Source organism: Peromyscus leucopus, chromosome 16_21 (assembly GCF_004664715.2).
Source record: "Peromyscus leucopus breed LL Stock chromosome 16_21, UCI_PerLeu_2.1, whole genome shotgun sequence".
Lineage (NCBI taxonomy): Eukaryota > Metazoa > Chordata > Mammalia > Rodentia > Cricetidae > Peromyscus > Peromyscus leucopus.
In genome coordinates, this window is record NC_051084.1 from 26,406,371 (window position 1) to 26,434,020 (window position 27,650).

At 42.0% G+C, this 27,650-nt stretch overlaps 1 protein-coding gene across 2 annotated transcripts in view; it reads right to left on the reverse strand.

The window, feature by feature from the left end:
* Rhobtb1 (Rho related BTB domain containing 1) overlaps nt 1-26,328 on the reverse strand; it is a 128,879-nt gene extending 102,551 nt beyond the window's left edge. The window contains exons 1-2 of one of the 2 annotated variants that reach the window (XM_037200053.1): nt 26,165-26,328; nt 22,170-22,263 (exon numbers count right to left, since the gene is read on the reverse strand). The gene's annotated coding sequence lies outside the window, so the exon portion shown is untranslated. Of the gene's footprint in view, nt 1-22,169; nt 22,264-22,733; nt 22,842-26,164 lie in introns of those variants that run through there. The other variant, XM_037200054.1, reaches the window with a different exon arrangement.
* Between the last annotated feature and the right edge of the window lie 1,322 nt (nt 26,329-27,650).

A 27,650-nucleotide genomic window follows, 5' to 3' on the forward strand; every position in this document is an offset into this window, starting at 1 on the left:
TAATTCTGACTGTAGTGTAAACACCCAAAGGGGATGGTCAACCAAGTTCTCCTGTGATTTCACACAGGAGTCACTAGTGGAAGACAGTTGAGAGTGTGGTGAAGCAGTCCCCAGCCTGGGCTCCAGATCCTCTGCCCTGCTTTATGCTCCATTTTCACATAATGGCTGGAACATCTGCTTATGGAGAAACTTCTGGGTGTCTACACCATCTAGGTACAAATAGGAACAAATCCCTGGTTCTAAGTGATGCTGGAGTGGTAATAATGAAGTGAACAATAATGGTGCTTTTTAGAAAAAAAAAAAAATCAAGCAGGGTCCTGGGCAAAGGAGTGAAGCAATGTGATTGTTTCAGACATGGGGATCAGTTGAGCCCCAAGGGGATGTAGGAGTCTTAACTAGAGAGGCTTTCATAGTGTGGATGGATGGTTTTGTGAAAATCTAGAAGTATGATAGTCCAGGTGAGGCAGAAACTAAAATAAATCCCTGCATGATTCGGGGCAATTAGAAATAAAATATCTCGTCTATTTGTATATATGCATACATATATACAAATATATATACAAATATATATATATATATATATATATATATATATATATATATATATATATGCTTGTTTGTATTCATTCTTGCTTCTTAAGGTCCGAGAACCGAACTTGGTCTGAAAGAGAGTTACCTACATCATAGTGATAGATAGCAATGCCTTAACCAGGAAGAGCACAGAATCGGTGTGTGTGTGTGTGTGTGTGTGTGTGTGTGTGTGTGTGTGTGTGTGTTTCCTGTGTTTGTGTCAGGGACAAAGACGTTGGGCTTGAGAATGATAGGGAAGACTAAGATGACTAAGGAGAACATGGAGGACAACTCCCGAACTCCATGCCTTCATGATCTGCCTGGTGGGCATTAGGAGGACAGATCCCGTGCTGCACGCCTTCATGATCCGGCTGGTGGGAATTTGGTCCCTGTGGGTATACAGTCTCCATTCTTTGGAAATGATTTCAACCCTGGAACAAACAGTGATTTTGAAGGACCTCGGTTGATGACCAGGCTTTTATTGGATGCAAGGTGTGGCCATCAGGACTTTCTCTGAATCTTTAAAAGCGATTCCCCTTTAAAAGTGAAATCCCCCTGGTTGCCTTCAATTTCCAAAGAAGCTTCCTGAAGGAAGAAGTATGGGTCATACTGGGCTCATAGAAAAGAGGTCATGGCTTGAGAGAATTTGGCTCTGCTGAGGATTTTTCTTCTCTGAAACCCAGAGGAACAAGATCTCAAGGGCCCGAGCTGAATCTCTCTCTGTCTGCTTCTTCAAACCCTCACCCAGTTTTCTTCCAGTTTTATTAAACAGCTGTCCTGAGCCCTCCTCCTTCTCTCATAACTAGTTCGTATATAACTCCATCCATTGACCACAGGGAAACAGGCTCTCTGAGATTCTCTGCCTTTCCCCAGACAGATTCTAATGATGGTTCTAGAAACACACAGGATGCCAACTATGGCCACAGGAAGCTACTGTGGAGGGGTGCCACATGGATGTGACGTGTGGCCTGATTGAATTCAAAATGGCAGTGGCTAGTGTATAAATAGGAATTTTGTTTCCAGATAGAGATAATTCTTAAGTCTTAAAATAGGAATATACCCAAATTACCAGATTTTGAGCGTTTTGATTCTAAAAGTAGGGTACGCCTTATGTTCCAAAACTGGCAGTTGGGACAATGAATGAACTGAAGTTTTCAGTGAGACTGAAACTTACTGGCCCATTGTCCTCTGTCTTTGGGAAAGAGTTGGTGAGGAGGAAGATGGTGTAGCAACCGGGGTCTAATTTTTTAAAAGGGGGAAGGAAACAGTGTCTAAAAAAACAACAACAAAAACTAACAGTCTTAATCAGATTAAATGAGCTAACATTCGCAGAAAGAAATTCCAAAAGAGGAATCCTAATCCTGAAGCCACTGTGACTCTCACTAGATATGTGAGGAACATCTAGTCTGATGGAGCAGCTATGAACAAAACTTCATCAGTAGACTGAGCTAAAAAGAAGTTATTGCTACTGGAGTTTTACGAGAGTGCTTTTTAGACAATACCCCATGTTTCCCAACATTAAAGCAACTCAGAGAATGTTCTAAGGAAAGCGATTGAGATGCTGATGAAAAAACTGAAGGGAGAGAGGGAAACAGACAGGAGCTTATCATGAAGTCAGCAGTTCCTTAGTGCCGAGACTTAAGTTTAAGAGCAGGAAGTGGGGTTTACAGAGACACATGTCTGAAATGCTGGATGTTCTATTAACTAGGATAGAACTCCTCCTGTTCATGAAGTTTCTAGCTCATGACAGATGTCAGGAAAGGATGTAGGACAGTCCTGGCCTCCGGGGGTTTCTTCTAATCTCTGGTCATCAGGTTGAGAGTTGCTCACCAACCCTTTATTTCTGATTAGTCAGAGGGTGACTTGTATTATGTACTTTGAGGAGCTAGGGGGAAAAGAATGAGGATGTTCTTAGACTAATTCTTCTGACCTCAGGGTGACTGCTGGAGGGGACTACAGGGCTTCCAGCTGATCAACCCACATCATTGTTTTCCTTGTTGACCATGTCTTCTAGGATGGCCTCCAACTCTCCATTCTTTTTACTCTGCTTCTCATGTGCTGTGAATACAGGCATGGACCACCATGCTGGGCTAAGTCATCTCACTTTTGACATCAGCAAGGAAAAAACAAATCGGGCCACTGCCTGATTGATAGATAAAAGATCAACTGAAAATACCACCATCTCCGCCCCCACCACTGCTGCCGCCACCACCACCACCTGGAGACTTGGTTTCCCGTTTCATCTCCTGCTCTATATGTCTGAGGGGCCAGCCTATGGTGAACCTGTGATACTGTCACTTAGCATGATGTCATAAAAGTCAGCAATGCTTGTATTACTTAATATTGGTTTGAGAGCTTTGTGTGCATGTCTGTGTCCACACAGAGTTGTTGTTGGTGACAGCTATACTGCATTAGAAATGCCTTTTAGAACTTCTTTTGGATTTGTTTCATTTTTACATTGTGTGTGTGTGTCTCTGTGTGTGTCTCTCTCTGTGTGTCTGTGTGTGTGTATGTATGTATGTATGTATGTATGTATGTGTGCATGCATACACGAGTGCAGGTGCTTGTGGAGGCCAGATGTTGCAGATCCTCCGGAACTTGAGTTACAGAACCCAACATGGGTTCTGGGAACTGAGCCAGGGTCTTCTGCAAGAGCAGTATATGCTCTTAACCATTGAACTCCTCATTTTGAGCACACAAGGTTTAGGTGATGTGAACGGTGGGTAGCTATTTATATTCAGTAAGGACAGATGCCACCTCCTGCAGGGCTGAAACTCATTATTCTGTCCAGTAGTCCTGTGTTTATTTAAGAGATGGAACTATGAATTCTATCTGTATTTTCTTTATTTAATGTTAGGTATTTGTTGATAATTCCATTAGGATATGCACCGAACATTAATTCAATATTTTATCACTTTTAGCAACTGTGCTAAGTTCAAGGATACACACTTACCCAAGGAACTAATTTTTGGTTAAAAATAGTCCAGTAGGTAATGTTGGAATCATTTCTGACCTGAGTAGAATTCTTTCTGCCCTTCCAAGATGTCACCAAATAATGTAAGAGCCCATTATTCTCCAACAATACCAAGCTCAGAAAGGAGCTTGCGAAGCATTTTTTTTCTGCCTGCTTTATATTTGTATGTGTGTCACAATACAAATGGGGCTTTTACAACTTAAGATTAATGCTATGGCTTACTGTGTTTGTTCCCTAGCATCCAAAGTACAGTTGGAACAGACAACAACCACAAAATAACACACTGAATACCGAACAACTGCTTGTGGAAATGTTCATGAGTAGACAAAGTCAGTATCAGAGAAAACAATGCCCCGGAATATACACATAGTCCACTGTTTTCATTTGGTAACACTTCAAATAATTCTTACAAAGATTCAATAAGAATAAGTACATGTGCCGGGTGGTGGCGGCGGCGGCGGCGGCGGCGGCGGCGGCGGCGGCGGCGCACACCTTTAATCCCAGCACTTGGGAGGCAGAGGCAGGTGGATCTCTGTGATTTTGAGGCCAGCCTGGTCTACAAAGGGAGTTCTAGGACAGGCTCCAAAGCTACACAGAGAAACCTTGTCTCGAAAAACAAAAACAAACAAACAAAAAAGAATAGTACATGTAATGATCAGGTTAAGGTGTGTGTGTGTGTAGTTATTCATGTGTATGCATCTTTGTGTGCATAGGTGCATGTGTATGTGTGCATGTGGAGGTCAGAGGTCAACCTTTTTTACTATTTTGTTTTTTAGAGACAAGAGTCTTTTCACTGAATCTGGACATGACATATTTGGCTCAACTGGCTGGGCAGTGAGCTTGAACGTGCCTGTTGTTTCCACCTCTTCTGTTAGTGCTGGGTTGACAGGCATGCACCCACACGCCCAGCTTGGTATGTGGATTCGTGGGGATCTGAACTCAGGTCTTTGTGATTGTTTGACAAGGGCTTTACCAGCTGAGCCTTCTCCCCAGCCACGGGGTGGGCAGTTTTTGTGGGACACTCTGCTCATAGCCTCATTAATAGCAATAATCTAACAGACAGTAATATTGGAACTCAGACTGATGCATGTGGATTCTGTAATTCATTCTGGGTTGTGGAAACAACCACTGAACTTTCCCACAGATTCTGAAACAGTCCAGGGCCTGGGAATAGGCCTCAGCAGTTAAGAACACTGACTGATCTTGCAGAAGACCCAAATTTGATTCACTGCACCTGCAATGGGAGGCTCACAACCACCTGCCGAGTCATGTTGCAGGGGATCCAGCACCCTCTTCTGGCCTCTGTGGGCACTATACTCATGCCTACGTAGTCACACTGAGATACACCCACACACACGCATAATAAAAACAAACCCGGAAAGAAACAGCTGACTCAACATCATGAAAATGAATAACCCAACTTCTGTGTTCCAAATGGCATCAAGGGCTTAATACGCAAACTCAGTCCTGGTGGATTAATTGAGAAGGGCTGGCACTGGCTAACACAGTCTCTGCTGATCTTCCCTACATCACCTTGACAGATGCTGTCTGCTCTATGGAAGGCAGTCTCATTTGGAAGCAGAAGGGCCACCGATGTTGAAAAGGCCGTGTTTAAATAGAAACAATCAGAGTGTAGAAAGCAGGAATCATTGTAGGTTCTTAGGGGAAAAAAATGTAGCACATGAATCCTTTAACCATGCCTAAATATTTCTAAAACAGTGATAAAGGCAAGAGTCTGGCAAAGACAGATTGTGGATCACTACACAGAATGACTGGTGATTTTTTCCTTTATAGTTTCCTGTGGATATGATAGTGGTTTTCCTGACTGTAAATGTAAACGATGGCTGAGGAAATCATTGCCGAGAAAGCAAGCAGAATCCTCTGTGAAGATGTTTTCATCTGTTAAACATGCTCATAGCTTAGAGCAGATTAGATGTTAGCGTTGGGTGAGGATGGGATGCTAGGAGCATCAATGATCACAAAATTTCACAGCTTCCAGGTCACCATGAGGTCATTAAGCTCAGCTTCCTGTCTCTATTCAGAATAGCACCCAAGAGAGAAAAGCCATCCCCTCTCCTCGCTTCTGGATGGAGGCTTCTTTCTGCGTTTGTTTTGAATGACTACTTCATTCCTGCAGGGGTATTGAAAATGTTGTTTGGGGATTTAATCATTAAAAACATCAGAGCCCAAATCCCAGGGCCTTGTGTATCCCCAGAAAGCAGTCTGCTGCTGAGCTGGAGCCCCATGCCTCATCATTTGGGCTTTGTGCTCGAGTGAAACAGCATCAAAGACCTGGGTGATGCTGTCAGCGATGTGGGGGATACATAGAGAAGGAACATGGAGCCTGGGAGGACCTGACGAGCTCAGAATTTAAGCCTCGTGTGATAAGGATGAGAAACTATGAGCAGAGTTAGTGTCGTGTGCCTTGTGTAAGAGGAGTCCCAGGGACATATGGGGGATGGGCTTGAGCTCTACGTTAGCATGGATGTCTTTAACGTGAGGAGGGGCACCACACACTGACGTGAGGTAAGGATGCAGGGGGTAAAAACTTCAACCTCTGATGATGATATCTTCTTAGACTTTTAGGCCAGTTTAGGCAAAATAGTTTACCTGTGAGCTTAATGATGATCTTATTGAATCAAGTAAAAGTGGCCATGGGATGACTATTGTTCCTGGAAATGGAGAGGCAATCTCCAGAACTCTCTTTATACGTAACATGAAACACGATATTCTTAATGTCTGATATGCATGAGCAGAACCCACGATACTTCACTTGAGGAGCTCCCAGAGCCTCTCAACATTGTATCGCCTCTCCTCTGCCACCAGTTCCCATTAGGCAGGCTTAGGACCTCTGCTGAATCAGTTAAATAAGGACTATTCAGTAGACTATGTTTGTTTATTCATTTATTTGTTATGGAGGCTCTCAGTCTCATGTAGCCCAGGCTGAGACCTTGAAAGTCCAGTCTCTACGTCCCAAGTGTTGGGACTAGAGGCAAGAGCTAACACGTCCAGTTTACATGGCTCTGGTAATCAAAGCCAAGGCTTCCCACATGCTACAGAAACACTCCACTAACTGAATCACGTCTTGGTAACCAGTTCGTTTATTTGTGTGTACATACACAAAGTTTTGCTATGTGTCCAAAGAAAAAATAGCGTCATTCATAGAATACCTATTTTTCTGACCATGAGATTTGAATTAGTTTTTTTTTTTTTTTTTTTTTTTTTTTTAAAGAAGCAGTCACTAGGAGGGGTATTTACTGTCTATTAGCCAAAGGATTCATTCCCAGTTCAGTTCTCCTGGGTTCGTCCTGTGTTGTGGATGGTGGATCTAAGTAGAGATTGTCCAGTTGACAAGACTGGAGGAGTTAAATGTGCCTTGTTACTGGCTAGGTGAACCTGCTTCTCGAAGGACAGTGTTGAACTGGTAGTAATTACCTACAAATACTCTTCTTCTTCTTTTTTTTTTTCTGTTGCATGGAAGGCGTGGTGATAGCATATATGGAGAAGATTATATTTTACGAGCAAAAAGAATGAGAAATAGCTCTCTGGCCTAATGTTCCAGAAACAAGACTCCCTTCTCTGTATAACGGGGTCTGAGAGCTGTGTCATCTGCAATGATCTCGCTGGTAATAGCACATTTATCTCTATAGCAGAATGCCAGCACGTTATTGACAGAGAAGTGGCATTAAGCTAATGAGTGGCACCGACTCATTGGTGTGTTTTTCTACTCAGTAGCAGACGTAATCACACGAGAGGGAGAACTGTAATCAATGAATAGGTTCCATAGTCTGAGTCCAGAGCCTAGGGATAAGATGGAAGGCAGAAACAGCCAGTATTTTAGAGTCATGAGTCATGAGAGGTTAATGCTGTTCTCTCTCTCTCTCTCTCTCTCTCTCTCTCTCTCTCTCTCTCTCTCTCTCTCTCTCTCTCTCTCTGCCTCCCCCCATGGAGGGATTCCTATATTAGGCTAGGATCTTACTCTTTCAACTGCCAGAAAGATATGGTAGATTTTGTAGACTATCTTTTCATAATCGGCGTTATGACATATTATCATGACGTACTTGAACTGATTGTGTTCTGTGGGTCTCTTTCCTCCCTCTCTTGCGGCTCCTCTCCTCCTGTCCCCCTTGTAGTCCTTCCTAGGCTGGACTCTGTCCCTCTTGCATGTTTCATATATCTTTTTTCTTACTCTCCATCCCTCCTCATCACCTGATATTACCCTCTCTTGGTCTTCTTTCTACATTAAGATACTATTCTTACCTAATTTTTTGAATCTCCCCCCTCCACTAAGGAATATACCAACTTCTGAGGGATAGGAATATTTGAATATTTACTCACGAGGACTTTTAAGTTACACACAGATGGATTAAACACTGGCATGTTAAGCTGAAAGGGAAATTCTAGGTAATAGTTGTGTAAACATTCTACTCTCTATCAGGTAGCCAAACGAGGGTCAGTACATTCTCCACGCGCTGTTCTGATAAATTATGGTGACCTGATTCGATATCAGCTTGCCTTCAAAGAGAGTACAGGGTTCTCACTTGTGACCGCCGTTAGTTTTCAACATTTCCGCTTAAGAATGTTGAGCAAATCACCATTTCAGAATGATGCATGTCACAGTTTCTCATTCGAGGTTCCCAGAATTTACATAGACAACCTAAAATCATGTATGCATATGGGACGTGAAAATAGAGGGAAAAATGTCTAGGAAACAAGGGGACTCATGAGAGGAGGAGCCAGGACAAAGAGAAAGGCAAACACAATCAACAACTTACTTTTATGGAAACTTAAAAAATAGATAAATTAGAAAAAAAAAAGCTGTTGAAAAGTTTTCTTTTGGCAAAAGCTATCTGAATTATATACAAAGATGGCAAGGGAACAGAGAAGGCCATATTGATGGGTCCCTGTATTGCAAAACTGAGAACCTGGGGACCAAGTGCAGCACCCGAGAATGGGGAACCACGCCCGCCTGCGTCCCATGTTATGAGACAATTGATGGAGAAGGAGGGCACAGAAGAAATCTCATCGGCTTCTCCACCCATTCAGTTCACTGGTATGCTGGAAAGTGCGTAAGCTCCCAACTCTCTTGTAAGGCTGGATAAGGACATGGACTTCCCAAGGGGAAAGGATATGTCTGGTCTGGAGGCTGCAGTACATGTTGAATAAAAGTACATGAGGAGAGCAAGCTCTGTCGACCATTCTCAGCTTGTTTCACAGGGAACGCTGGGATAGTTGGAGAGTTGGGAGAATATCTTATCAGCCTTCTCACCAGCTGAGGGGGATTTTTGAAAACATGGGATTTCTATACTTTATATGTTTATGTTTGGAACGTTTATTTTCATTGCATGTATGTCTTTTTCTGTTTTTTATAACAGAGAGAAAAATGACTAGAGAGTCCATATTTTCTCTTTCCATACATATAATCTATATATGTGTAGTCATTGTTGTATAAAAATAATCCAGAAAAACCCGGTCAGCTAATTCTGAGTTAGGAAGCTACACTCTTTTTTTATTTGTTTGTTTGTTTGTTTGTTTGTTTGTTTTTTGTTTTTTGTTTTTTGTTTTTTGTTTTTTGTTTTTTGTTTTTCGAGACAGGATTTCTCTGTGTAGCTTTGCGCCTTTCCAGGGACTCACTTGGTAGCACAGGCTGGCCTCGAACTCACAGAGATCCACCTGGCTCTGCCTCCCGAGTGCTGGGATTAAAGGCGTGTGCCACCACCGCCCGGCCAGGAAGCTACACTCTTGACTCCTTTTGTTGTTGCTATATTTAATCCTTAAGCAAAAGCCCACAGAGAAGATTTCAGTGACATCTCTTTCTATTAATGCCTCTTGCTTTAAGTTTTTCTCTGCTATGATTGAAAGGCTCCATAGCAAAGCATGTGAACTAAGAAATGTGGTACCAGGCCATCTCATTGGTGTACCTAAGATGATGGATTTTTGTGTTTCCATATGTACAGAAATTATAAAAAATAAAACTATTTCCATTAAATCCACCTCAGATCACTTCCTGGATTTGACGTACTTAGTGATTCCAAGAGTGTTTTAAATTTGAGAGAGAATTTCTGGATCCTGGGAGAGTTTAAGTATCCTGCCCACACAGTGTTTTCCATCAGCTCCCTTTGATGGCTCACAGGACGTCAATATTTAGACCTTTTGAGAAATTCTTGCAGGTGAGACTAGGACAGGGACTCTTTGGCACACATCAAAAGGACATGTTGTCAGTTTTATTGGCTCAGTTGAAGAGCACTGAGGTCTGTAGACAAAGGAGAAAAACATCACACGTTACCAGGTAAAGAAAGCACATTTCTAATTGCCTCTAAAAAATTGATGCAATAGGGGCGCTTAGCTTTCTGGGGCTTCTCCATTCTCAGTTGTAGGACGGAAGTTGCAGCATGATGGGAGCATCATTTCAGGGGTGACAATGGTAGGGGCAACATGAGAGGGACAGTGTAGTAGGGACATCGTGGTAGGAACATCATTTCAGGGGCGTCATGGCAAGGGCATCATGGTAGAAGCTTCGTGATAGGGTTATCCGGAGCAGCATGGTAGAAGACTCATCAGCTGAGTAAGTGCTTCAGGAGGGAGCATTTTGAAAATCCTGGATTCTGAGCACCTCATACACTGGGAAAGATTTCAACTCAACAGCCCCCGATGATGGTGAGGAGGGATACTGACGATGATGCAAAGAACTTGCAGATCTTCTACTTTCTTGAAGGAAATCTCAGCACATCACCTGTACGTGGTTATCCACACTTCTCTACACGAGCAGACTGTGACATCGTTCACTGTCAACTCTATAGAACCTATGGTCAGCTGGGGAGTGGACCTCTGGGATGCCTATGGGTGTTGGTTGGGTTGATATGGGAACACCCATCTTAACTGCGGCTGGCACCATTCCTTGCCTGGGATCCAGGACTATGAAAACTAGAGAAGGCTAACTGAGGAACAGTATGCATGCATCTCTCTCTACTTCCTAATTGTGGATGTCATGTGGCCAGCTGCTTCAAGCTCATGCCACCTTGCCTTTCCCACCACAGTGGGTGGTACCTTGAACTGTGAGATAAAATGACCCTTTCCTCCTGTAAGCTGCTTCCATGGGAAGATTTTATCAGGGCCATAGGAAGCTAAAGAAAGACCACAGAAAGAGCAATTTTATGGGTGCGAAGTTGATGAAGATCCCTAAAAGAGGAAGGAAGGGAGAAAAATCAAGATCCTCACAATTGCAAAACCATTCTGCAAGCAGATATAAATGAAAGGATTCAATCAATTATTCTTCTGCCCTCACTGGGTTCAATGGATCAGTCTTTGGGTTCTTTCTTTAGTTAATATTTGAACTCTGAAAAATCTCAATGCATCTTTCCTTGGTGATTATCCAGGTGCCACTTTGCCATTTAATGGAGAAGCCATTTCTCACCCATATGAACCTGAGTGGGGAGAAAGGAGGATGGCTGATTTAAATACCTTAACTTGGAATTTACTATGGATTTAAAATCTGACTTAATGTTGCATTAGCCTTTGGAGGCTGCTTTACTGCCTTTAAAGCATGCATATATAATTGGATACTGTGATGCTTTGCAGGCAAAATAAATACCAACTCACACTTAAATAAATACTCTGAGTGATGAAGTTCATGTAGACATAAATTAATCATTTACCAGTTAACCAATATGCACAGGAAAGAAATGAATCACTTATTAAGGCTCGCCTCATCCATCAAGCGGAAAAAATAAAATGCTGATATATTTTATAGTGCTGCTGTGAGGAAAATGTATAAAATTATGGCAAACCAGTTTATAAACCATAAAATGCAGTATGAACATTAAATTAATAATATTTGTACTAATTCAGATTCAACACCCTCTGCATTAAATATAACTTTTTGCCTATTGAAGCATGCACAAATGCAAGCCGAGGCTTTTTATTTAATTTTTAATGGTGTCTTCAGAACCCTTCAAAGCTTCAGAGGAGAGACTGGTTATGTTAAAACACTTTCCTGGCTCACTCCACCATTTTCTGAGACAAAGTTCTTAGCTGTTCATATCCCTAGGGACATTTCCCAAAGGCTTCTTTCAAAGGGCATAAGCTCTCTCACTTGTCGGGACACAGTATTGCAAAGGGAATAGAGGTTGAGGTTTTCTTTAATTAGGTAGAAGATATATTAACATGCTCTGGGCTTTGCCTTATTGCAAGTCACAGATTGAGGTGGAGAGTGATGTGAAATTGGGGGTAGTGGATCTCTGCATATTTGCATTAAACAGACCTGTAGTGCCAACCTACAGGGCAGGGGCAGCATCAGGGAGGTGAATCAAGGTCATATAGCTGTGGAGCTGCTCAAAATGTTGTAGGCTTTCTGAGATAAATCTGCCTTTTTTCCTCATGCTTAGAAACACCACTCGAGGGCACAAGAGAGGACTGAGCAGCATAGGCTAGAATTCCTTTCTTGTTGTTCTAAACGGAAGCTTATTATCAAGAAGATTGACTCCAGCACATCTGGAATCCACTCACCGCATCTTTAATATTTTCCAAATCCTTTTGCTAAATGATAAAACACCATAAATGTTTCTCTCCTTGAGTCATTTAATGGAGGACATAGATACAAAAATTCTTCCTCTTCTACTGCAAAATGATGAATAGCTGGCCAGAGATGTCTGCTAGTCTCCCTAATGTATCATGTGCTATCACTAAGAATAAACAGTGAGTGATCTTTGGTCATGAGCTATATTTACAGCTTTCTTGTTGTGGGAAGGTAGATACTTTCTTGGATCAGGTTTTAAGTGCCCAATATTTGTTCTATGTGTGGAGGAAAAATATTCTCAGCTTTAAACGAAACTTATCTTCATGTTTTCTTTCATTTAACTATTTGAAGACTTGGTGTTTACACCATACACCCCCCACAACCCCCGCCACATTATGACTCACTCGTGAGTATTCTCATCAGGAATCTAATTTGTCCTAACTAACTTACCATTTAGGTGATAACTGTGTCCTTGTTTGATAGGAAAAAATACTAGGGAGAGGAGCATGGCTGAAATGCAGACTTGACCTGTTAAACTCAACAGGGGTAAAAGCAAGAAAAATGAAATTCCATCTCTTTCCTAAATCTAGAAGGAAACAACATTTTCCTGGTTGAACTGTTAAAGTGTCTGTTTTTGTGCCAGTACTGCTCTGTCTTTGTCCCTATGGCTCTGTAGTAAAGTCCAATTTGAGATCAGGGTTGGTACTACCTCTTGTGTTATTCTTTCTGCTTAGGGTTACTTAAGCAACTTGGGGGGTCTTAGCATAATGGAACCATGACAAAGGTAGAATACCAGGACAAAAAAATCAGTAAGAGGCAAAACAAATCATTGATGGTAGAGAAATAAGGTTAATAAAGGTATAAACCACCTAACTAATATCCATCAGTGAGTGCAGCGGTTGGGATTCAACCGGCAAACCCCACAGAAATCAATGCCCTCTTTGAGTTCATGTGCTAAGAAGGGAGACAGGAAAAGAGAGGTAATTAGAAAGTTTATCAGAGGGTGACAAATACCAGCCAGAGGAATAAACCAGGAAGGGAAAAAGAGCATGTTCAGCAAGAGGGGACGACAAAGATCTTCTGGAGAAGACAACATTTGCACAAAGACTAGAAGTTGTGAACATCTAGAATAAAGACTCTGTGATCAAGTCACGTGGATTCCTGGGGAACAATGTCACAGATAACAGTCCACAGAAGTGCAAAGTTTCCGAGGCAGGAAGAACCCAAAGGCTCCAGAGGGGCTGGAATGGAGTAGAATGGGGGAGGAGAGAGCCAGATAAAAAGAGCTGAGGGAGGTCAGAGCTGCTGACTCTGTATGACCGAGGGAACTGCTGGAGGGTTTGGAGTCAAAGAAGGAAATGATGAGCACTTGTTATTGCCAAGAGGTTTTGGTGACCGAGATGGGGGTACACACATCAATGAAATGAATTAGTACAAATAATTCTGTGTCTGCCTACACTGAATGAGTCCGAGGCAGAAATTAACCAAAGATAAGACTTTGCAATGAGATGCAAACACATTCAAATACTGTAATGGTACAGAAGTGTAGAATTGGTCATGAGTGAGAATTCAATGATGTATCAATGCCTTTTCACAGAACCAGGTACTAAGTTTGAACACATTTATAGCTACGGATAAAACACATGATAAAAATGAAAAGCCAAACCAAACCAAACCAAACCAAACCAAAAGAGTGCTTGCCTAGCATTCTAGAAGCTTTGGGTTCAGTCATTAGCACTGCCTAAAACTGGGCATGGTGGCCCATTGGGGAAGTGGAGGAAAGAAAAAGTCACAAGTTCCAGATCATTCTTAGCAACATAATGAGTTTGAGGCCAGCCTAGGCTACCTGAGACTCTGCCTCAAAATACAAACAAACAAACAAAAACCCAACCAAAAACTAACCAAAGAAATAGAAATAAAAACACCATTCGTGTTTGGGAACTTCAAGCATCTATTGCTAGAGTAGATTTAAAAAAAAAATCCTTCCCTTAATTTTGTGTAAAAATAAGTGCCCTAATAACCAGACTATAACCCACAGCTCCAGAGAAGCTAGCTAACCAGGAGGACCCTAATATGGATCGCCCTGGGAAGGGGAAATAGTTGAGATCTCCAAGAGTAAACTGGGGGTGAGGGGGGGCAATGGAAGGTAGGGGATGGGGAATAAGAACATAAGGGAACAGGGAACAGGATGGTTGAGCTGGAACAGGGATGGAGTGGGAGAGCAATGAAAGAGATACCATGATAGAGGGAGATATCATGGGGATAGGGAGAAACTGGGTGCTAGGGAAATTCCCAGGAATCCACAAGGATGACCCCAGCTTAGACTATTAGTGATAGTGTAGAGGGTGCCTGAGCTGGTTTACAGTAATCAGATCGGTGAATATGCTAACTGTCATCATAGAGCCTTTCTCCAGTAACTGATGGAAGCAGATGCAGAGATTCATAGCCAAATACCAGGCTGAACCCTAGGAGTCCAGTCAAAGAGAGAGAAGAAGGATTCTATGAGCAAGGGGCATCAAGATCATGATGGGGAAACCTACAGAGACAACCAAACCCAACTAATGGGAACTCATGAAATTTAGACCAACAGCTGTGGAGCCTCTGCAGGACTGGACTAGGCCCTCTGCATAAGCGAGACGGTTGTGTAGCTTGATCTGCTTAAGGGCCCCCCTGGCAGTAGGATCAGGCTCCATCCCTGGTGCATGAGCAGGCTTTTTGGAGTCCACTACCCATGGTGGGACACCTCACACAGCCTTGAGGCTGGGGGAGGGGCTTGGACCTACCTTTACTGAATGTACCAGATTCTGCTGACTCTCCATGGGAGGCCTTACCTTCTTGTAGGAGGGAATGGGGGTGGGTGGGCTGTGTGTGTGTGTGTGTGTGTGTGTGTGTGTGTGTGTGTGTGTGTGTGTGTTTGGAGGGGTGGGAGGAGGGAAGAGGGAGATCTGTGATTGGTATGTAAAGTGAATAAAAAATTATTAATAAAAAAAAAAAGAAAAAAGTGCCGTATCACATGTCAAGGCAGTCTTTTATACTGCTGTTCAGGCCTTTGCTTTGGGGGAGATAGAGATGAGGGACTCTTGCTTAGTTAAAAAGAGCTGGTAAATGATTACTTTATGACTTCATGGATGGCTTAGTCTTGTTTTTATTTTCAGACTTAGAGCATACAGGTGGCAAGAACACAAAAGGATTAAATAGTCTCTGAGGAATAAAGGAAATGGGAAATGGAGCACACCAGTGACAGGTGAATTTAACCCACACCCAGGCCTTGGAATGTTAGATTATGAATAGCTTGCTCCTCATCTCTCCTGAGACTTTTCAGGTTAAGAACAAATTAGGGTTGAAAAAGTGTCACAGTTCGAGGTAGGGGTGGCCACAGGGTGCCGATTTCCTCTCTGAAGTAGGTTACCACATTCATCAGGGAAATTTTCTGTTGAGTTATAATTACATGGCTAATTAAGAAGGGGATTATCAGCTATATTAAATATGCCATAAAGAGAGGCACATCATTTATTCTTTAATTTTGGAAATCCACCTTTTTTTCTTAGAAAAATTCTCACTGGGAAATTACATGTTTAATATGCATGTTTTCTTTCTCCTCTTTTTCCCCCACCTACTCCCTTAAAAAAATTAGAAACAGGCAATATCTCCCTATGTTCCCCAGACTGCCTTCAAATTCATTATTCTCCTGCCTCAGCCTCTTAAGTGGTGGCATTAGAAATGTGTGCCACTATGATTGGCATTTCCTTTTCAAATCAACTTTAGTGAAGTGAGTTGAAGGTTTTTTGTTTTTGTTTTTTTTGAGACAGGGTCTCCCTAATGTAACTCTTGCTGTCCTGGAACACATCATGAAGACCAGATTGGCCTTGAACTCACAGAGATCAGCCTGCTTCTGCCTCCCAAGTGCTGGGATTTAAAGGCACATGCCACTATGCCTGGCTAATTTGAAGGTCTTATTTATGGAGACAGGGGATGTTGTTGGAGTTTATTTTCATAAAGAAGCATCCCTAAGCATCACAGTCATCCTTTACAATGACAGATGAAGGTCACAACAGCCACCATGTCAATGTAAGACACCTAGAATTGCTTTTGAGCCAAAGGAAAAAAAATGAAATCAATGACCATTATCATTTATTAACTGCGTAACATCTGCCAAATGCTTTATGTCTCATTTCATTCTCCCAACACTCCTATGAGGTAATGATCTACTCATTAAAGAGGCAAGGAAACAGCCCAGAGGAGTTATGTAAATTATTCAAGGTCACAGAGCTCACTGGTTCCAACACTGAAATGTAAGCTCAGGTCTTTAGACCTTGAATCCTTGTGTTAAGAAAGAATCTTCTCTATTTAAAATAGCATAACATTAAGTCAAACTTTTTTTTGTGTGTGGTTGTATTCAACTTGGTTTGAGATTGTAATAGTCATGTATCATGAGACTAGTTAATGAGATCTTACACTAGGCAGAAGATAACTTTACTGAACTGCATTTGTCCAGACAGCAGTCTGTTTCTTAAAACAAACATAACCACCAAAAGACTCCTGACCCAGAAGTTAAAATGTACCAAATGCTTACTCTGTCTTTTCCTATTTTATTCCAGTTTCTGAGAACATAGACATCACATGATAGGCGGTGAACTTTGATATCATCTATCCTCAGGCCTTCTAGAACAGTTAAGCATTAAATGGGTCATCACCTAAAAACAGGCCACCTCAAGCAGGTACTTGGCTGGTCAGTATGATGTCCCCGAAAGGGCTGGCTACCTTGTTTGCAGAGTTCAGGGCTAACACCATGTGTATGATTTTCTTCCTTCTCAACTCCATTATGGTAACAAGAACATCAGCCTGTCCCGGTATTTTTATGAGGGGTGATTGTGTCAGACACCATGCTCATTCCACACATGTCTTTAATTCAGTGTTTCTAAGCCTTGCTACCTTGACCTCTTGGCCTGAGGAGGCTTTGTTGTGGGGACCTGTCCTATGGTCTAAGGATATTCAGCAGCATCTGAGGTTTGTGCTCAATCACTAGCTACCAACTGTGTATTCTTTAATGGTGACATTCAAGATTCTAGTCCTTATGAAGTATCACTGGGGGTCAAAGGTACCCACCCACTGAGCACTGTCTTGCTTCCTCAAGGACTTTAGCAGGTAATGCTATTGAACTAATATTACTGAAGGGAACACTGTGGCTCTAAGGAAGTCTAAGGAGAATATCTAAGATATCATGGTGGTAAGCTAAAGAGCTCAGTGCCCAGAGACCAACTTAAAGTATATGGATGATTTCAACGCAGAAGACTACCTCAGTGCATATGGATTGCCTCAATGCAGCAGATCACCTTAATGCATGCATTGCGCATCAATGCATGTAGACTACCTCAATGAATGTAGACCAACTCAATGTATGTATCCTACCTCAATACATATAGACCACACCAATGCATATAGATCACTTCAATGCATGTACACTTCCTCAATGCATGTAGACCACATCAAGGCAGTAAATCATGTCAATGCATGTAAACTGTCTCAACACATATAGACCAACTCAATACTGTAGACTCCCTTAATGCATGCACACTGCTTCAACACATGTAGACTACCCCAATATAGTAGACCACCTTAATTCAGTAGACTACCTCAATATGTGTATACTGCTTCAGTGCATGTACACCATCTCAATGCATATGAATTGCTTGATGTATTTGGACTTCAGAGTTTCAGAGTTTCTTACTCCATGGATGAAATTCACATATGAATTTCACTGCTCCTTTTTCCTCTCCATCCCCCATTCCACTCCTATTCCACAGTGAAGATAGAGGAGCTGGAAGGAAGTGGCTATCCATGACATACTGCATAGAACTTATATTGTCCCATGATCTTTCACTCAACAGATTAACTCCATTTTAATTGGAATTCTGGGAACTAATGAAAAAAAATTGCAAGTATTAGTTGGTATAGTCTCAGGGTTCTTGAATCTGTCTGATTTAATTCTAACCAATTAGTGTGTCATTATGGAGGACTATTACACTTAGAATCAATATTAAGCTAAACACTAATATTTTATTCAGTATTAAAAATTAATACAAATGGTAACATAAGTGCTTTCTCTGAGTGAGATAAAATGATTCTTTAGGGTGATTCCAGCAAGAAAGAAACTTGGATCTTCTTAGAAAACCATTAGTATTAAATTTTACATAAATCATTGCTTAATGAAGGAGAGTTAACTGAATACAATTTATTTTCTTTTAAGAAACCTGAGTTTTTCATGATAGCAAGCTTTCTTTCCTTTCTAGACATTCAGTATAATCCTGTGTTAAGATGGTAACAGTCCTTTTAGGACTATCCGGGGCAAAACTACTGTAAGGCTCCCCCCGATTTTAGGGTACCACTTCTTTCCATCTTTGTCTTTTTATTTTTTTTTCCAATTTGGATTGTGTGATGGCTAGTGTTAATGGTCAACTTGACAGGATCTAGAATTATCTGAGGATGGGCCTCTAGGCATGCCTGTGAGGGATTATCTCAACTACGTTAACTGCTGTGGGACAACCTATCTTTATTGTGAGCAGACCCATTCATTCCCTGTGCAGGAGTCCTGGTCTATATAAAGTAGAAAAAGCAAGCTGAATACTAACTTGCATCCATCCCTCTCTATTTCCTCATTGTGGATGCAATGTGGCCAGCTGCTTCAAGTTCCTTTTCTCTTGAGTATCCCACCACAATGGGCTGTACCTTGAACTGTAAGCCAAAACAAATCTTCTCTTTCCTAACTTTCCTGCCTTTGTCAGGGCATTTCATCACAGCAATAGGAAAAGTAACCGAGACAGTATGTTACACACCTCTTTTGATTTGTGTATGCTCTTATGTTGGAATTTGAACCCACATGTGTCTGGATTCTGCTCTCTATGTTTTCCTTGCAAAGAGAAATACACCTAGGTACATTGTATTATGCCTAGGCACACACTGAGGTAGATAGGCATGCAATAGCTGATTCCAGATAGTTTTATTAGGCATGATTTCACCCTGGGTTCAAATCTGTTTCCCTGTTGCCCATGTCTAGCCTCCCACACTCTGATTGCTGCCCCTGGGCACTTCACAGATGCTGCCTCCATCCTGGTTGCTACTTTTCCCCCTCTTTAAAAATTCTGCTCTTGCCCCTTGAGTATGTTTTTCAAGCTTCCAAGTGAGGGTGTGCAGAAACACTTCTGTAGTGTCGACGGACTATAGAATTTATTTCCCAACTTCTCAGTCAAATATTTGAAAGCTCTCTGGGAACTCTACCCTTTAAAACACCCCCCCCTCAACTTTGTGAATTCTTATACTCCACCCTTCAGCATGAGAACTAGCTTCATATTTGTGTGGTGTCCCAGTTGGGTAGACCAGATCAATCTTTTAAATGCACCTTTTCAGGAACCATTTGGGGAGGGGGAAAAGGGAATGGGAAGGTTGTAAGAGTCAGGGGCCATGGAGTAACAGAGTGGAATCAGGGTCATCTGGACATGACAGTATTGTGGGGTGTTCACCAAATAAGACTGCTCGGACATGGGTTTAAGCCAATAGAAAGTCTTTATTAGCTGGGTGACTATACTAGGTGTTTGGGATCGCAGGGTAGCACTTAGCCTTTCTCAGGGTGAGATTTTAAGCACAAAAACTATATTCTGGTTGATATAGTTCAGCTAACAAGAACAGTTAGCCAGAAATGGAACTACAAAACCCAAAATTCAAGGTTAGCACACTTAGAAACTTCTTTGGAACTATGGGCTTTGATGGATTAGGTCTTTGTTTTCATTTTGGCAGGTGGCACTATCTACATGCTGAGTTTTTATGGCCTGAATGGTACTTCCATCATGGAGTCAGTTGCGATAAGGTCTGGAGCCCTGTGACCACAGGACAGATACAATCGTGAACTTACAGCAGCTGTGGTCTGCAGAAGACCTGTACAAGATCAAGCCAGTTAGCATTCCAGTGTGAAATGGGAGGGGCTCACGAGGCCCCCAAGCCCTAGCTGAGGGGCTATTGACAGCTGATGACTGCTGGGGGAGCGAGAGCCAGTTTTCTTTAAGAGTGTGGCCCCCAGTAGGCCAACCACACTCCAGGGGAGGCGCCGATCCCAGGAGTATATGGGCAGCACATGTTGGACTCAGTGGGTCATTAAAATAAAAAAGAAGAATACTTGCTCTTGTATTTTCTTATTTTTCCTCTGAAGTCCCCATTTACCATGCCACTTCATCCCCCACATCCTCTCTCTTCCTCTCCCCATCTCTTTCCCCTATCTATAATCTATAAAAGAAAAAAAAAAGTATACGAAGTTGGAAAAAGATGGAGGTTATGGGGAGGAGGAGTTGAATATGATCTAAATACATTACAAGCGTGTGTGACATTCTCAAAGAATTCATAAAAATATATTTAAATACATGCACCCTGAGAAGCTTGCTTGAAATCCTGAAGGCACAGGGACAGTTAAAAATAGACTTGCAGAGTCAAAGCCGGAAAAAAAAAAAAAAACCACAGAATAAACGGCACTTACTGAAACATTAGAAATTAGACATGTGTTCGGCATAAACCTCTACCCATCGTCTTGAAGAGAACATTTCACATAATAACGTGTAATAGGTTGACTTTTCTAAAATATAGAGGAATTTGATTTAGCAGTTTTTATGTACAGAGCCGTTCTGAGATGTCCTTAAAACCGAAAGGTCGATGCCTTAATAAAAGACAAAGACATTATGACATGAACCTATTTGAATTTGGCTTATGAAAAACAGGACTGGAGAATTTCAAGAGTGTGCATACACTGCAAATGGATTTAATTAATAGAAACTGCCAAGACAGAACTTCTTCAAATAAGCAATTACTTTGGGGATTAATAGTGTAAATAGGATCCTGATTCATTAGTGCGAGCCCCAGAATCTGAGACGTGGGGGCAAACACCCCCTTACCTACTCTTTAAGTTATTTATGCACACATGGTGACATGTAGTTAATATAGGGCCCTGGCACATTAAAAACCTTCTGATAATTTGTTTACAAGCTTATGTTTACTTTTGCTTTGCAAATGTTGTATTTATGGGTAGATAAAATATGGTGTTTTAAACATGTAATTTCAGCATTATGTATAATTTTCTGACACAGAATAAACCATTTTCAGGGAACCTTGGCCCTTTCCGAGCTCCTCTATACATTCAATCTATATGCTAATAATGGAATGTTCGTATGATTTATTGCAAAGGGTCCCCTTAAGGACTTTTACTTTGTAATGTTTTGTTGAAGTTACTCTGTGTAGTAAAAGGTAATAAAAGCTACATTTGTTTAAGAGTTATCTGTAATTCAGTCCTCACACACATTCAGGTATGCTCACTTCCCCAAGCCTGGAATAACTAAAATGTTTACAATATTTATAGTTACACACAGAAGGCTCTTCTTTAAACTATGCATTGGAACATTAAATATAGAAATAAAAATAAAACACATGTGGACTGAAATTAACACATGATTTTGTAGGTAGACAAAGCAGAGTCACTCTGGGGGGAAAAACAAAAAACAAAAAGCAACCCACCAACATTGCCCTTTCTTCAAAAGCTAATTTCTCCCATTTGGGCCCATCTTTGTTCTAGCTGCTTGCACAGTAATCATGCATTTTCCAGTTAAAGACAGCCAGTGCTGAGGCCAAGAGGGGTGGATACACCAAGCTAGGGCATCTGGGAAGAAAGACAATGCTACCGAGCAGCAATCTGTCCATTTCTAAATCTTCCTTGTCATGTGGTCATGACTTTTCAGAGACCACATGTCAGTTTTATGCACAAAACTCTACTTGTGTATAAAATATGCAAGGAAGACTCATGTTATTTTCATGATCTCAACTCCTATGTAGGTCAAAATGACTCAAATTCTAGATCAGAGGAAACATGTTCAACTACAATTTATAAAAACCCACAATGTAATGTTTAAAAATGGAACATTCTTCTTTTCTTTTTAAATGCAAACACCCTTAAGACAAATCTGGGTGTTATTCATAAGGCATGCCATCTTTACAAAGCACAAGCAACATTTCTACTTTTTTTTTTGGTTAAATACTGTGGAGTGCAAAGCTAATTCAGTAACTCAAATTAGTACTTACCCTGCAAAAGAGGAGAATAAGCTTGGATTCCATTTTCATTACTGAAGACAGCCCGATGAAGGGCATACTTCTAGACGTCTCTTTGTTGTAAAACCTAGGAAGGAGATGGAAGCATGAGGAGAAACTTCGGAAACAATATTAGTCCCATATGTCGGTGATTAGTCTTCATCAGCACGAGAACCACTCAGCCAGGGCATGCCATTTGGAAATCTTCCAAAGAGTTAGAGCAAGAAGGGGAGAAAGTTGGAGCAAAGGGGCCTCCCTTGGGAGCAGGGTATCAGAATGAATTCTACGCAAGGGATTTTTTTTTTTTTAAATCATGTAGCTTGGGCCTCAATGCTTGTTACGTAGCTGAGGATGACCTTAAATGTTGGGCCCTCATGCCTCTACATCCCCAGTGCTAGGATTACAGGCGAGCACCAACAGCAGCATGCTTGGTTTTATACAGTGGTGGGGATAGACCTAGGGCTTTGTGCATGCCCATCCTGTCTGCGTCAACCGACTTCTATCCTCTACCAGTGCCATTAATGCTTCAACTTGATCGCTGGTGCTCAGTTCCCTCACCTTTCGGGTGGAAACGATGCCCTGAGCTACTCAGTAGGAGTGGAGAGCTATCCAGTTATTACTACAAGGGCTGCTACACTGAACTAGTCTCTGTATTTTCATGGCTGGCCCAAAGCATGCCCTGCTATGGTGACCTGTGCTGGAAGGTGATATACAAACAGACTACAAGCACACCGAAGAGGTCTTTGCCATTCCAGCCAACCACAGCCACCAGCTGTCCAGCCAATCAGAGGCCGAATGTTGCCAAAATATGGTCATGTAAGGCAAGTGCCAGCTGCAGCCAACCAGGTTTCTTTTCTCTGGTTATAATATAACTTATCTATGCAGAAGGATGTGATCTTCTGGACATATCTGGCCCAGAATGCGGTCAGGTCAGAGAACCTCTTTTCATTTCTTTTTTCATTCTTTTTTTTTCACTTTTCTTTTTTTTTAATTTATTTTTAATTTATTTTATTTTACAATACCATTCAGTTCTACATATCAGCCACAGATTCCCTTGTTCTCTCCCTTCCTGCCCCCCTCCCCTTCCCCCAGGCCACCCCCCATTCTTTTTTTTTTCTTATGTAGTGCTGGGAATAAAATGAGGCTAGAATAAATTGTTGGAGCCAACTGATCTCAGTTTTCTTTTAATAGGTGCTTAGTGTGTTTGTATCCTGACACTCTACCTTAAGGATTTTTTTAGGGGTAAAAATCAGAAAGCATCATTGAGAATAAAAAGGAGAATACACATACACACACACACACACAGACACACACATACATGCACACACACGCTGGTCAATGTAGTCAAAGTAGCTGAAAGTAGAATTTGTATTTGAATTTCTTGGTACTTCGGGGAAAGGGAAAGCATAAATTTTTAATATCCTTCAGAAGAAATCATGTCACTTTATCACATTCTCTAGAGAAAGCAAGTATTTCATCCTTCTGGATTTTTTTTTTCATGTACAAGGACATTAAGATAAAATGGATTATTTAGAAGTATAAAATAACTATGTGAAAACTGAAAGATAAAATAGCACTTTTTCATAGAGGCAGTGATTATTTCTATAAAAAGGGTGTTATTCCTAGAGATGAACTTGAAGCTTGGCTCAGCAGCATCATAAATGTAAGCCAGAAATATTCAATTAGTAAATCATTTGTCTCTTCCCCTTCTCTGGGTCTTCGTAACAAACAGACAGGAAGTGGGGTCTCTGTGCATGTATGTGGTGTGTGTGTGTGTGTGTGTGTGTGTGTGTGTGTGTGTGTGTGTGTGTGTGATGCCTAGGTATGGAGGCCAGAGGACAACTTTGGCTCAGGTTCCTCAGGGGTCATCTACCTGGTTTCTTTGAGGCAGGATCACTCACTGACTGACCTGGGGCTCACCAAGTAGGCCGTGCTGGCCAGACAGTGGGCCATAGGGATCTTCTTGTCTCTGCTCCCTCGGTGCTGGGTTGTAAGCACACAGCACCACAGCTAGCTTTTCGTGTGGGGATTCATGTCTGCACAGCAAGTGTTTACCCACTGAGCTCTCTCTTCAGGCTCACGAGGATCCCCTGAGGAGATCCTTCTCTCAGCCCCAAGGAGAACCTGTAGGAACTCCAGGTCAGTCAATGCTCATTAGTAAATAGGGCATTGAGCTGGGAAGATGAGTTGTGTCCCAGCTCTGAGATGGTGCTGACAGCCACTCAGCCACTTCGTGGGGCTGTTCCAAAGGGGGAGGAAGAAAAAGAGAAAAGATCTCACGAGATGATCGAATCAATGAAAGGCATCCCAGGGAAGGTCTCTTTCCCAAACCCACATGTTTCCCTTGGCTCCTGTGGAACCTCATGCCTCTTCTCCCAGAACAATCATCTAACATTCACTGTCTGGCATCTTCCCATTCCCCTCCCCTCGGGCCCGGGCTGTTGACAGGCTCTCCACTTGGCAGCAATTTCAGTCAAATTGAGAGTCATTGATATCTTTACTGGGGCCAGATCCCCATCCTCACCCTCTTCTGAAGAATCTCCCTTTCTTTCTACACCAAAATAGTGGAATTATCACTCTCTCTGGCTTAAAGGCTGGGCCATCTTTATTCTCCGTTTTAGATGGTACCTCTTCATTTTCCACGCATCAAATTGAAACATGGCCACTTTGTACATAGAGGTTGGATTTCCCATTACCTACCCAAGATCATTGTCAGAGCTCATCCTCATCTACCTTTCAGTTCCCAAGCTCCATTATTTCTCAGTTTTCTATGTGATCTGGGTGTTGTTCCTATGCCTCAAAGTCCTTCTGTTTGAGAATTCTAATAGCTCCCAACATACCCCCTCCCCTCCACAGAACCAGCCCAAAGCTTTCATCCAATAGAGCTTCCCAGGAGCTGAGATCAAGAGGAACAAACCACTTTACCCAGGACCTCTGTGGTGTCACTAATTTTATCTCCCCACACTGCCAACACCACCTGGAAAGGTTGGTTCCTTTCTCTCAAGCCCATGTTAATAACATTCTTTCATCTGTTGTGTCTGTCTTTACCTCCACCCCAGTTCATTACCACTTCCTCCTGGCATCTTCTTAAATCCTTGGCTGAGTCCTCCTTTGCAAACCAAGGATACCCTAAGCATTTTTCTATGACAATTGTATTTATGGTCTCTGGTTTTGTTTGGGATGGTTCTAACCCAGAAAAGCCCTTGCTATCAAGAAGTTTATAGCCCAACTGGAGACACCCTATTGATTCACATTTCTAACCTCCATGGAGGTCACAGTCTGCTTAAGCATCGTGGGCATGATATAACGTAGGTAATTCCTTGATTTTTCAAAAGCACCATGGAAGACTGAAGATATAGCTCAGGATACTATTTAGAAAATATATTCCGATTCTTAAGTGGTAACAGTAGGACTGCTCAAGTTGGTTAGATAAAAAAAAATGAAAAGAGAGAGGATAAAAAAAACAAAATGACTACTTTGGGGGGCATACTATCTTATTTCTCTGTTCTGAATACAAATTGGTTTGACCTTTACATAAAGGTCATGTTAAAAGTGTACATTCGGTGTTGGGTCGTGGTGGTGCATGCCTTTAATCCCACACTTGGGAGGCAGAGGCAGGAGGATTTCTGAGTTCGAGGATAGCCAGGGCTACACAAAGAAACCCTGTCTCAAAACCGACAACAGAAAAAAAAAAAAGTGTACCTATGAGGAAAAGTGCTGAACTTAGTAAATCACATTAGTAAATGCATTTGAGATTATCCTGGACATATATCTTATGGCCCAATATGCTTATGACAGATCTCCCACGAGGATATCCCCTTGCCTCCTGTCTCTAAGTGCCACCAAGTGTAAGACAGCACACTGTTCGTTGACTGAACAAATGCCTACCTACCCATGTGTCTGTCCAGCTGCCTGCCCCCCAACCTCTCACTTCCATTGCAGATTCCAAACACAGAACTAAGCACCAGGCCTCACCTCCATGTTCTTACCTCCCATAATCAGCTCCTTATGCTTCAGTCTGACGTCTGTCTTACCACCTGGTCACTGTGCTGAGACACTGACCTCCGCTGCACCTTCTCTCTGGGAGGGTTCAAATGTCCGAGTTGCATCAGGAGCAGGGAGGGAACACAGACTGCCACTCATCCCACAGAAGTCTCTGAGCATGTGTTCTTCCACATGTCAGCCTGTGGGAACCTTCCCCCACATAGCAACGCCAACCAGCAGGGGAGGCGTCAACAGTGCTTTGTGGACAGTCCTTGGCTTATTTACACTAGGCACAAATAGGTCACTGATAGCAGAAGCAGGTGGGGCTGTGCCAAGGTCCCTGGGATCCAGGGTCACATTTTCTTTGCAGTTGAGACCACACAACCCCACACTGTTCCTTGCTCACACACCACCCACTTTCTCTCCTTTTCTCGTGGTCACCAACATGTCACATGTTTATGTCATGCTTCCTTGCTGAGTATAGGTTAAAGATACATGTAAAACTGATTAGGTAAAAATTATTAAAAAACAGAAAAGAACCACAGGTGGAATGAATTACAGCTGTATTTTTGGTACATGTTGCTTTACAATTATTTTTGTTTCAAAAGCAATTATCTACTGATCAGTCTTCTCTACCTTAGCTCAAGAAAAAAAATAAGTAAATAATAACTCAAAAGTTTCTCAACATATACAAAGTGTTATTTCTCTCTCTCTCTGTTTATCTCTCTCTCTGTTTGTTTCTTTCTTTTTTTCCTCCCTTCCTTTCTTTATTTGACTGGATAAGGCCTGGAATTTGTAGTCCTCTTGGTTCTGTTTTCCAAGTACTAAGTTTGAGTCACCACATCCAAAAACCCCCTGTGTATCCATCCTCTTTATCTGAGGAAGCTGACCACTCCCACCTCTCAGAAACCCTTATCCCCAGCCCATTATGACACAGTCATTTCTTGGATCTCCTGATTCTTCTGCCGTTATTTCCTTCTTTATTGGGTCCCCCTCTCATACAGGGCCATCGTGGGTTTGACTTCCTGTAGACTTTTGTCCCAGACTTATTGTTGACTCATTTTACAATCTCCCTCTCTCTCTAATCATCTCCATCACCAGACTCAGGAGTGGGAAGATGACTCATAAGTTTATATCATAAGTCCTTATCCTCTTTGACAAACTCCACACCCATAACATGACCATAATACAATCCAGTGTCTGTGCATGGTGTCTTGTGACATCATCATGCCCCCAAATCCTGTCACCTTAAACCAATTCCACACCCAGAGTATAATCCCCTTCCTGCTTGTGACAGTTTGTTGTGTCATCAACACCCCCAGCCTTGAACTCAGCGCTTGTCTCTGGTTTCTGACACTTCCTCATTGTCTCCACATAACTGCTGCAGAAGATGGCCCCATCAGTACCTTCCCCAAGCCCCTTGACTCTAATCAATTTGTAAAACTCACCCACCTCACCTGCTTCCCCTGACAAGCCCAGGGTCCATCATCT